This window comes from Gossypium arboreum, chromosome 13 (genome assembly GCF_025698485.1).
Source record: "Gossypium arboreum isolate Shixiya-1 chromosome 13, ASM2569848v2, whole genome shotgun sequence".
Taxonomy (NCBI): Eukaryota; Viridiplantae; Streptophyta; class Magnoliopsida; order Malvales; family Malvaceae; genus Gossypium; species Gossypium arboreum.
The window spans coordinates 82,871,735-82,881,614 of NC_069082.1; the positions used below are offsets into that span (position 1 = coordinate 82,871,735).

At 38.3% G+C, this 9,880-nt stretch overlaps 1 non-coding gene across 1 annotated transcript; it reads left to right on the top strand.

The window, feature by feature from the left end:
- The first annotated feature begins 9,149 nt into the window (after window positions 1-9,149).
- On the top strand, window positions 9,150-9,256 carry LOC128287463 (small nucleolar RNA R71). Its single transcript, XR_008278163.1, has one exon. It is a non-coding gene; the product is annotated as a small nucleolar RNA R71 (small nucleolar RNA).
- The last annotated feature ends 624 nt before the right edge of the window (window positions 9,257-9,880 follow it).

Sequence of the window (9,880 nt, forward strand, 5' to 3'; positions counted from 1 at the left end):
GAAATTGCAAGAAGCTTTGGGTACCAAGTTGCATTTCAAAGACCGCCTTTCACCCCCAAACCGATGGTCAATCCGAGCGGATAATTCAGATACTTGAGGATATGTTGAGATGTTGCATCCTCGAGTTCGATGGTTCATGGGAACGGTACCTACCTTTGATTGAATTCGCACAACAATAGTTTTCAATCAAGTATTAAGATGGCGCTTACGAGGCTTTGTACGAGCGTAAATCGTACACCATTGTTTTGGACCGAGCTCGGTGAAAACAAAATTTTGGAGTGGATTTGATTAAAGATGCTGAATGAAAGTAAAAGTAATCCGTGAAAGTCCGAAAATAGCCTCCGATCGTCGAGAAGTCGACGCGGATTTGAAACGAAAGGACATTGAGTATCGTGGGAGATAAAGTGTTTCTTAAAGTTTCGCCGTGGAAAAAGATACTAAGATTCTACCGTAAGGGCAAGTTGAGCCCGAGATTTATTGGGCGCACGAAATCTCCGAACGAGTTGGCCCGATTATGTGTCGTTTGATTTTGCCCCGAACTCGAAAAGATTCACAACGTCTTCCATGTTTCAATGCTTCGACGCTATAGATCTGATCCATCGCACGTGATTGATCCATCAGAAGTTGAAATTCAAGCCAATATGAGTTATGAGGAAGAACCGATTCGTATCCTGGCACGTGAAGTGAAAGAGTTATAAACAAGCGGGTTCCGCTAGTGAAAGTGTTATGGCTTAAACACGGATAGAAGAAGCTACTTGGGAAACCGAGAACTCTATGAAAGAGCGATACCCAACCCTATTTACCGGTAAGATTTTCGGGGACGAAAATTTCTTAAGTGGGGGAGAGTTGTGACAGCCCAAAATTGACCCTAGTCGGGATGTGGTTTCGGGACCACAAAACCGAGGCATAAAAATAATTTAAAATTTATTTTGATGCCTATAATATGTGTGTGACATTTTTGATGATTGATTTAGTGTTATAAAGGTGAATTTCACTAGAAGGGACTTAGTAGTGAACTTTGAAAGTACGATAGGGAAATGTGTGATGACTAATTAAAGCATGCATGCAAAACTATGGACTTGCATGTCAAATTTCCCCAAAACAAGCTAGTGGCGCCATGACATGGTTTATGGGCAAAGAAAACATGTTGAAACATGTTTTGTTAATGCATGATGAATTAAATGATAAAATAATTAATAATGTTGGATGAGAAACAAAAAATCAAAAAATAGCTCATCCTTTCCTCCATTGCCGTGCAAGTGAAAGAAAAACAAGAAAAAATTGTTCATCCTTGTTCTTTCCTTTTGGCCGAAAATACTAAGGGAGGAGATAGGATTTTTGCTTCATGCTTGGTTTAGAAGAGATCTAGAAGGAGATTTGGCTAAATTTGCATCAAGATTAAGGTATGTATGAGGTTGTGTTAGGAGTTTCATGCATGTTTTGGTTGCTAACTTGATGTGCATGTTAGCCATGGTTCAAATCCTTGTAATGCCATGGAAATGGCATTTGGCCAAAGTTGTTATTGTGTTAAAGCCATTGCATGCTAAATGTGAAGCTTGCTAATGATGCATGCAATGATGGATTGACTACTCTTGAAACTTCTTTGTACCAATTTTAAGTAAGACATTGAGTTTTTTTTGTTTAACCATGATTGAAGTTGAAAGGGCATGATTGTGATGTATTCGCCATGATGCATTCATAAGCATGGTTCATGCTTCTTGCATGTTAGTTAAAATTTGTGTTTTGGATGGCTATGGACACCTTGAAATTGACCTTGCACTTATATGTGTATATATGATTGCACATGATATTTTGATTATGAAGAAAGTGATGAATATGTTGTTTAAAGAAGAAGTTTGTTAAAGAATGTTGTGAAATTTGCATGTACATTCGGCCTAGTACACATATGATGTGAAAATCTTGCAATTTATTTTGATTTTATGCAAGAATGACTAAGCATAATCGGCCACATGAGGGGAATTATTGTGCATGCATTCGGTTAGAGGCAAGCTTAATGATGCCTATTCTTGACTTAGGTAATCGGCTACCTTGTTGTGAGCTAAGGCCGAATGTGTGCGTAATTAAAGAAGATTGACTAAAGTGCTTAGTTATGTGATGTTGAATCAATGATATGTGTATTCGGCCAAGGCTAGCAAGCGAGACTTTAATAAATTGAATTTGTTTGAATTAGCTCAAGAGCTTAGAGGGCCACAATTGGATAAGGGGAAGGAAAAAGTGATCGAATAGCCACAAAAGCCGTTCGACAACATCCGAGGTAAGTCCTCAAGAAATGACCCTACTCGAATTATGTGAAATGAAAAATTGATGTGTAATGACTATTGATTTATGTGTGTATGAGTAATTGAATGATACCCGGCTAAGTTCAAGGCGATTATGCTAGTGATATGTTTGTGTTTGAGCCTTAGTAACTGAAAATGAAATATGAATGGGAAATGATTATTGATGTATATGTGTGCATGAGCAATTGAATGATATCCGAGCTAAGTCCCAAGACATTTATGTTGGTAATTACATCCGGTTAAGACCAAGGCGATTGTGCTAGTGACTACATCCGGCTAAGACCAAGGCATTTATGCAAATTGTGAAATCCGGGTTAAGTCCCAAGGCCTTTGTGCAGAGTTACCATAACCGGGCTATGTCCCAAGGCGTTTGAACGAGTAGCTATATCCTGTTAAACTCAAGGTATGTGATTTGAAATTTATAAGCTTGCTGGAAAATTTTCAGCTAATGCACTTGTGAAACTTCCCAATAACAAGGTATGTGTTGTGTGTGCTTTATGCGCTAGGAGTAAGAGCGTATGAATATTCGCTCCTATGATGGAACGAGTTATCGGCCTTAACGAAGCCATTATTTGTGTATGAACATAAGAGTTGGGATGGTGAAGTAAGTATGATTATGTGAATGTGTATTAATGAAATGATTCATTTGGCTATGTGAATGTAATGCTTTGGTTAAAGCTGATTTTATTGCTTGAGACTTACTAAGCATAAAAATGCTTACTCCGTTGCTTTGGCTCTGTTTTATAGATTTTGCTCGGTAGCAATCGGATTTGGGATCATTAAAGTCGAAGTCATCTACACTATCAAAGCCTCCATTTTGGTATAATTTTGGTTGAACTTTGAAATGGCATGTATAGGACTACCCTAATGTTGAAGGTCATGTACCTTTCGGTTTTGTGTAAGCTTGGATAGCCATGCGAAAATGGCTTATATACGTTTTTAGTATGATTCTATAATAGTTTGTATGATAATCATTATGGGGTATGAAATTGTTTGAAAGGATTATGTGACAGCCCAAAATTGACCCTAGTCGGAAGGTGGTCTCGGGACCACAAAACCGAGGCATAAAAATAATTTAAAATTTATTTCGATGCCTATAATATGTGTGTATTCATGTATGACATTTTTGATGATTGATTTAGTGTTATAAAGGTGAATTTCACTAGAAAGGACCTAGTAGTGAACTTTGAAAGTATGATGGGGAAATGTGTGATGACTAATTAAAGCATGCATGCAAAATAATGGACTTGCATGTCAAATTCCCTTTGTACAAGTGATGGCCGCCATGACAAAGAGATATGGGCTAAACATGTCATGAAACATGTTTTGTTGGGCATTAGGGAGAAATAATAAACAAATAAGCATGGGTAAGAAAAGAATGAAAAAAAATGTGTGTGAGTGTGGTAATCCCCCTGCCGTGAGTTGAGAAAGAAGGAAGAAAAAAATTTGTTGTGTTCATCCTTTCTCATCCTTTTGGCCGAAAATCATAAGGAGGAAGAAAGAGGATTTATGCTTCATGCTTGGTTTAGAAGAGATCTAGAAGGCGATTTGGATAAATTGGCATCAAGATTAAGGTATGTATGAGGTTGTGTTAGGAGTTTCATGCATGTTTTGGTTGCTAACTTGATGTGCATGTTAGCCATGGCTCAAATCTTTGTTATGCCATGGAAATGGTATTTGGCCAAAGTTGTTATGGTGATAAAGCCATTGCATGCTAAGTGTGAAGCTTGATGATGATGCATGCAATGATGGATTGTCTACTCATGAGTAAGATTTTGAGTTTTCTTTTTGTTTAACCATGATTGAAGTTGAAAAGGGCATGATTGTCATATTCGGCCATGATGCATTCATGAGCATGGTTCATGCTTCTTGCATGTTAGTTAAAATTTGTGTTTTGGATGGCTATGGACACCTTGAAATTCGCCATGCTCATATATGTATATATATGTTTGCACATGATGTTTTGGTTGTGAACTAAGTGATGAATATGTTTGTTTAAAGAAGAAGATGTTGAAGAATGATTGTGAAATTGCAAGCACATTCGCCTAGCACACATATGAGTGCTTGATGCTATAATATAAGTTTTGAGCTACAATATGCAAAGCATTAACTAGTAAAATGCATGCTGTTTTGTGAGGTATTAAGTGCATAATTGGCCTCAACATGGACATGAATATTCGGCCTTGGGTAGCCTATTGAAGGCCTTAGCTTTTCCTTGATGCTCGAATGAATTGTATTGAATTGCTTGATGTAGTATAAAATGTGCATGACCATTGTGTATTCAAGCTAAAGGGTGGCCATATGACCATTTAAACTCCTTGTCATATTCGCCATAAGCTAGCACAATGAGGTTTTAATAAATTGAATTTGTTTGAATTAGCTCAAGAGCTTAGAGGGCCACAATTGGACAAGGGAAGGAAAAAGTGATCGAATAGCCGTAAAAGCCGTTCGACAACATCCGAGGTAAGTCCTCAAGAAGTGACCTTAATTGAATTATGTGGAATGAAATATGGATGTATTGATTATTGATTTATGTGTGTATGAGTATTCGAATGATACCCGGCTAAGTCCCAAGGCGATTATGCTAATGATTATAATTGTGTTTGAGCCTTAGTAACGAAAATGAAATATGTATGTCCAATGATTATTGATGTATGTGTGCATGAGAAATTGAATGATATCCGGCTAAGCCCGAAGACAATTATGCTGGAAATTATAACCGGGTTAAGACCAAGGCAATGGTGCTAGTGGCTATATCCGGCTAAGACCAAGGCATTCGTGCGAGTCATTCTATCCGGCTAAGACCAAGGCATTTGTGCAATCGTGATATCCGGGTTAAGTCCCGTAGGCCTTGGTGCGGGTTACCATATCCGGCTATGTCCCAAGGCGTTTGAACGAGTAGCTATATCCGGTTAAGCTCAAGGTATGTGATTTGAAAATTATAAGCTTGCTGGAAAATTTCAGCTAATACACTTGTGAAATTTCCCAATAACAAGGTAAGTGTGGTGTGTGCTTTATGCTGCTAGGAGTAAGAGCGTATGCATATCCGCTCCTATGATGGAACGAGTTATCGGCCTTAACGAAGCCGTTATTTGTGTATGAACCTAAGAGTTGGGATGGTGAAGTAAGTATGATTATGTGAATGTGTATTAGTGAAATGATGTATTTGGTTATGAGAATGTAATGCTTTAATTAAAGCTAATTTTATTCCTTGAGACTTACTAAGCATAAAAATGCTTACCCGTTGCTTTGGCTCTCTGTCTTATAGATTTTGCTCGATAGCAATCGGATTCGGGATCATTAAAGTCGAAGTCATCCACACTATCAACGCCTCTATTTTGGTATAAATTTTGGTTGAACTTTGAAATGGCATGTATAGGACTACCCTTGTTGGTTTAAAATGTGGTGATGTATATGTGTACGGCCATGCAAAACGGCTCGTAAAAGTGAAGAATGAACTTAGACTATTTGCGGTTTGTATATATATATATGGTGTCATGATGTGACTATGAATTGGAAATGGGAATGTTGGTCACATGATCAGCCATTGGCATGGTTAAAATGATCATATGTGGACCTATGTATGGCAAGACTAGTTGGTTCATGGAGACTACAAAATAGGTAAGACCTACCTTAAAAACAGATGCTGCCAGCTGCAGTAACGTGAATGTGAAAAATCACCAAAATTTGTAGGAATGGTATTAAATAGTGAATCAGCTATGTAAATGAACCTTGATGAGTCTATTTTCATATGGAAGAAACGAAATGGTCATAGGAGTTATTTGTTAAGAGATATTAAAGCTATTGTGAGACAGGGCCAGAATGGTTTCTGGGTTCCCTGTCGCAACTTTAAAAATTTACTATAAATTATCCAGAAAGAATTAGGAGTCATTCCTTATATTTTCAGATTCCATTTTGAGTCTAGTTTCATTAGAAACAAACGTCACCAGTATTAAAGCCCTGTACAGAGAGATATTCAAGTTGTAACGCGCGAAGGTCAGAGCAGTCGATCCCTGTAACAGGGGTGACTTTAACTAATAAACTGTACCAATTGGCCCGACCAAAAATTCTAGAAATAAATACATGGATTGATATATGAGTCTAAATTCAGGGAAAATTTACAAAACCATTTTCCAAGTTTTGAAACTCGAGATATGATTTTTAAGGCGACAGTGATGCAGTTTTCCAGCCCGACTGGAAATGTCAAATTGGTGGGCAAAATATGTGGACTTGACTTGTTAACCCCTTGTGTCCGACACCGGTGATGGTCTCGGGATCGGGGTGTTACAGATTAGCCATTGGAATGGTTAATCATAATCACACTTTGTGCGATGTGTGCAAAAAGGGCCATTTGAATCGTGGAAATCATGAAATAGGTAATGGTTACTTTGAAAACAGATGCTGGCAGCAGCAGTGGTGTGGTTTTGAAAAATCACCAAAATTTTTAGGAATGGTATTAAATAGTGAATAAATTATGTAAATGAACCTTAATGAGTCTACTTTCATGTGGAATAAACGAAACGGTCATAGGAGTTACATGTTAAGAGATATTAAAGCTATTGTGAGATAGGGCCAGAACAGTTTCTGGGTCCCCTGTCGCAACTTTAAAAATTTATTATAAATTATCCAGAAAGAATTAGGGTTCATTCATTATATTTACAGATTCCATTTTGAGTCTAGTTTCATTAGAAACAAACGGCACCAGTATTAAAGCCCTGTACAGAGAGATATTCAAGTTGTAACGCGCGAAGGTCAGAGCAGTCGATCCCTGTAACATGGGTGACTTTAACTAATAAACTGTACCAATTGGCCTCGACCAAAAATTCTAGAAATAAATACATGGATGGATATATGAGTCTAAATTCAGTGAAAATTTACGGAATCAGTTTCCGAGTTTTGAAACTCGAGATATGATTTTTAAGGTGACAGTGACGCAGATTTCCAGCCTATCTGGAAATGTCAAATTGGTGGGTGAAATATGTGGATTTGGCTTGTTAACCCCTCGTGTCCGACACCGGCGATGGTCTCGGGTTCGGGGTGTTACAAAAATATTCATCCTCCTCTTCATCATTTGGAGGATTTGATGTAAGAATTTGTTCCAATGGATCTTCAACATAGTTGACCTCCTTTTCCACAATTAAATCCTCTAAATCGGATACTGCAGAACAATCATCAATTGTGTTAGGAAATCGCATAGACTTAAAAACATTAAATGTTACCTGATCATCCTAAACACGCATCGTAAGCTCGCCCTTCTGCATATCTATAAGGGTCCTTCAGGTTGCTAAGAATAGTCTTCCTAAGATAATCGACACTTCTTTGTCTGCTTCAAAGTCTAGGATAACAAAATCAGCAGGAAAGATAAATTTATCTACACGTACCAATACGTCCTCGATTTTTTCCTTCTGGATGTGCTAAGGATCGATCTGCTAGTTGAAGTGTAACCGTAGTAGGTCTAACTTCACCTATCCCCAACTTTCTAAATATTGACATAGGCATCAAGTTAATACTCGCACCTAAGTCTCATAATGCCTTACCACAATATGTTGCTCCAATGTTGCAAGGTATGGTAAAACATCCAGGATCCTTCAGCTTTGGGGGTAGTTTGTCTTGAAGATATGCGCTACATTCCTTCGTCAAAGCTACCATCTCAAATCTCCAAGTCTTCATTTTTTGGACAGGATATCCTTTATAAACTTGACGTAATTCGGCATTTGTTCAAGTGCTTCAACCAACAGGATGTTGATATGAAGTTGCTTGAGTACGTCTAGGAATTTCTTGAATTAGATTTCCATCTTCTGCTTCTGAAGTCTTTGAGGGTAGGGTGGTGGAGGTTTCTTTACTAGAACTGGTTGATTCATTATCTGTGGCAATTCTGCATCTAGCGGAGTCGCTAGTTGATCAGAATTAGCTGGCTCTGGAATTACCTTTTCGGGATTTGTAGATTCTGGTTCTTGTGTAACTGGAATTTCAACACTCAGTTGAACTTCCTCTGAGTCTTGAGCATCAGCTGGCTCCTTTTCAGCTTTGATAGTGTTGGGCTCTACTGCCTTTTCACTCCTTAATGGCAACGCTTTACAATGTTCTTTCCCCGAATTTCTTGGATTCTCCGTATCACTAGGTAAAGCACCTTGCGGTCGGTTCCTAAGTTCAATAGCAAGCTGGCGAATTTGGTTTTCCAGATTCTTCAATGTAGTTGCTTGGCTTTGAATTAAGGCATCATTCTTCGCCATGTATTCCTTCAATAAACTCTCTAAGCTATTGGATGATTCAGCCTGAGCTGGTTTCTGAACTTGTTGGGAAAAACTAGGTAGATGAGTTGGTCTAGGTTGGGCGTAGTTGTTACTGGTTCCAACCCCTTGGTTACTCTAGGAAAAATTCAGGTGGTTTCGCCATGATGGGTTGTAGAAGTTGGATTGCAGTCCTTGCCTTCCTCAATTTTGGTTCTGGTTACCCATGTAATATACAGATTCGGGGTTTGATGGACATTCTTTGAACAAATGTCCTTCCCCACAATAAACACAGGCTATACTCTCAAATTAGTGAGGTGGTTGGGCTGCAAAACTATTAGACCCATTAGTAGTAAGATTCTTAAACATTAAGGAAATTGAAGATACCTGAGATGCAAGTGAAGTGAGAGCGTCCACCTCATGTATTCTAGCGACTCGTCTTCCTGACGCGACTCGATTGGTTGGCCATTGATAATTATTACTTGCGATCCTCTTGATGATTTCGTAAGCCTCATTATAAGACTTAGAAAGGAGAGCACCGTTAGCAAAAGCATCCATTACCATCCTCGTGTGAGCATTGAAACCACTATAAAATGTCTCAAGTTGGATGCAATGTGGGATTCCGTGGTGAGGGCATTTTCGTAATAGCTTTTTGTATCGTTCCTATGCCTCATACAAGGATTCATCATCCATTTGTTGGAAAGAAGTGATCTCGTTCCTCAACTTTGATCTCGTTCCTCAACTTAGCATTCTTACTAGGCGGGAAATACTTCATGAGGAATCTTTCAGCTAACTCTTGCCATGTAGAAATTGAGTTTGGTGGTAATCAATTCAACCAGGCTCGAGCTCTGTCCCTTAGTGAGTACGGGAAAAGCTTTAATCGTAATGCATCTTTGAAAACTCCAGCTAATTTGAAAGATTCTCTCACCTCGATAAATATTTTTAAATGAAGATGAGGATCTTCTGTAGGCATTCCACTGAATTGGCCCACTGTCTGAAGCATCTGGAACATGACTGGCTTCATCTGGAACATGACTGGCTTTAGTCGATATTAGCAACCTGGTTCTAATACCACTAAATGTAACACCCCAAACCCCGCCCAGACGTTACGGCCGAATCTGTGATGTCACATTGGAGTGTTAAAACACAAATTTTGATGAAAATCCGTTCTACATAAAATCTTCTTTAGGTTCTTAACAAAAGTTTAGGATGTCTGGTTCATTGTACAAACTCAAGTTATTTTAGAAAAGTACTAATTATAATAGTTTATTATTAAAACTTCAAAACTGTGTTTGTTGCAGAAGCTTTCAAAATGTGTTGCGTAATCATGGTGTTTTCAGAAAAACATTT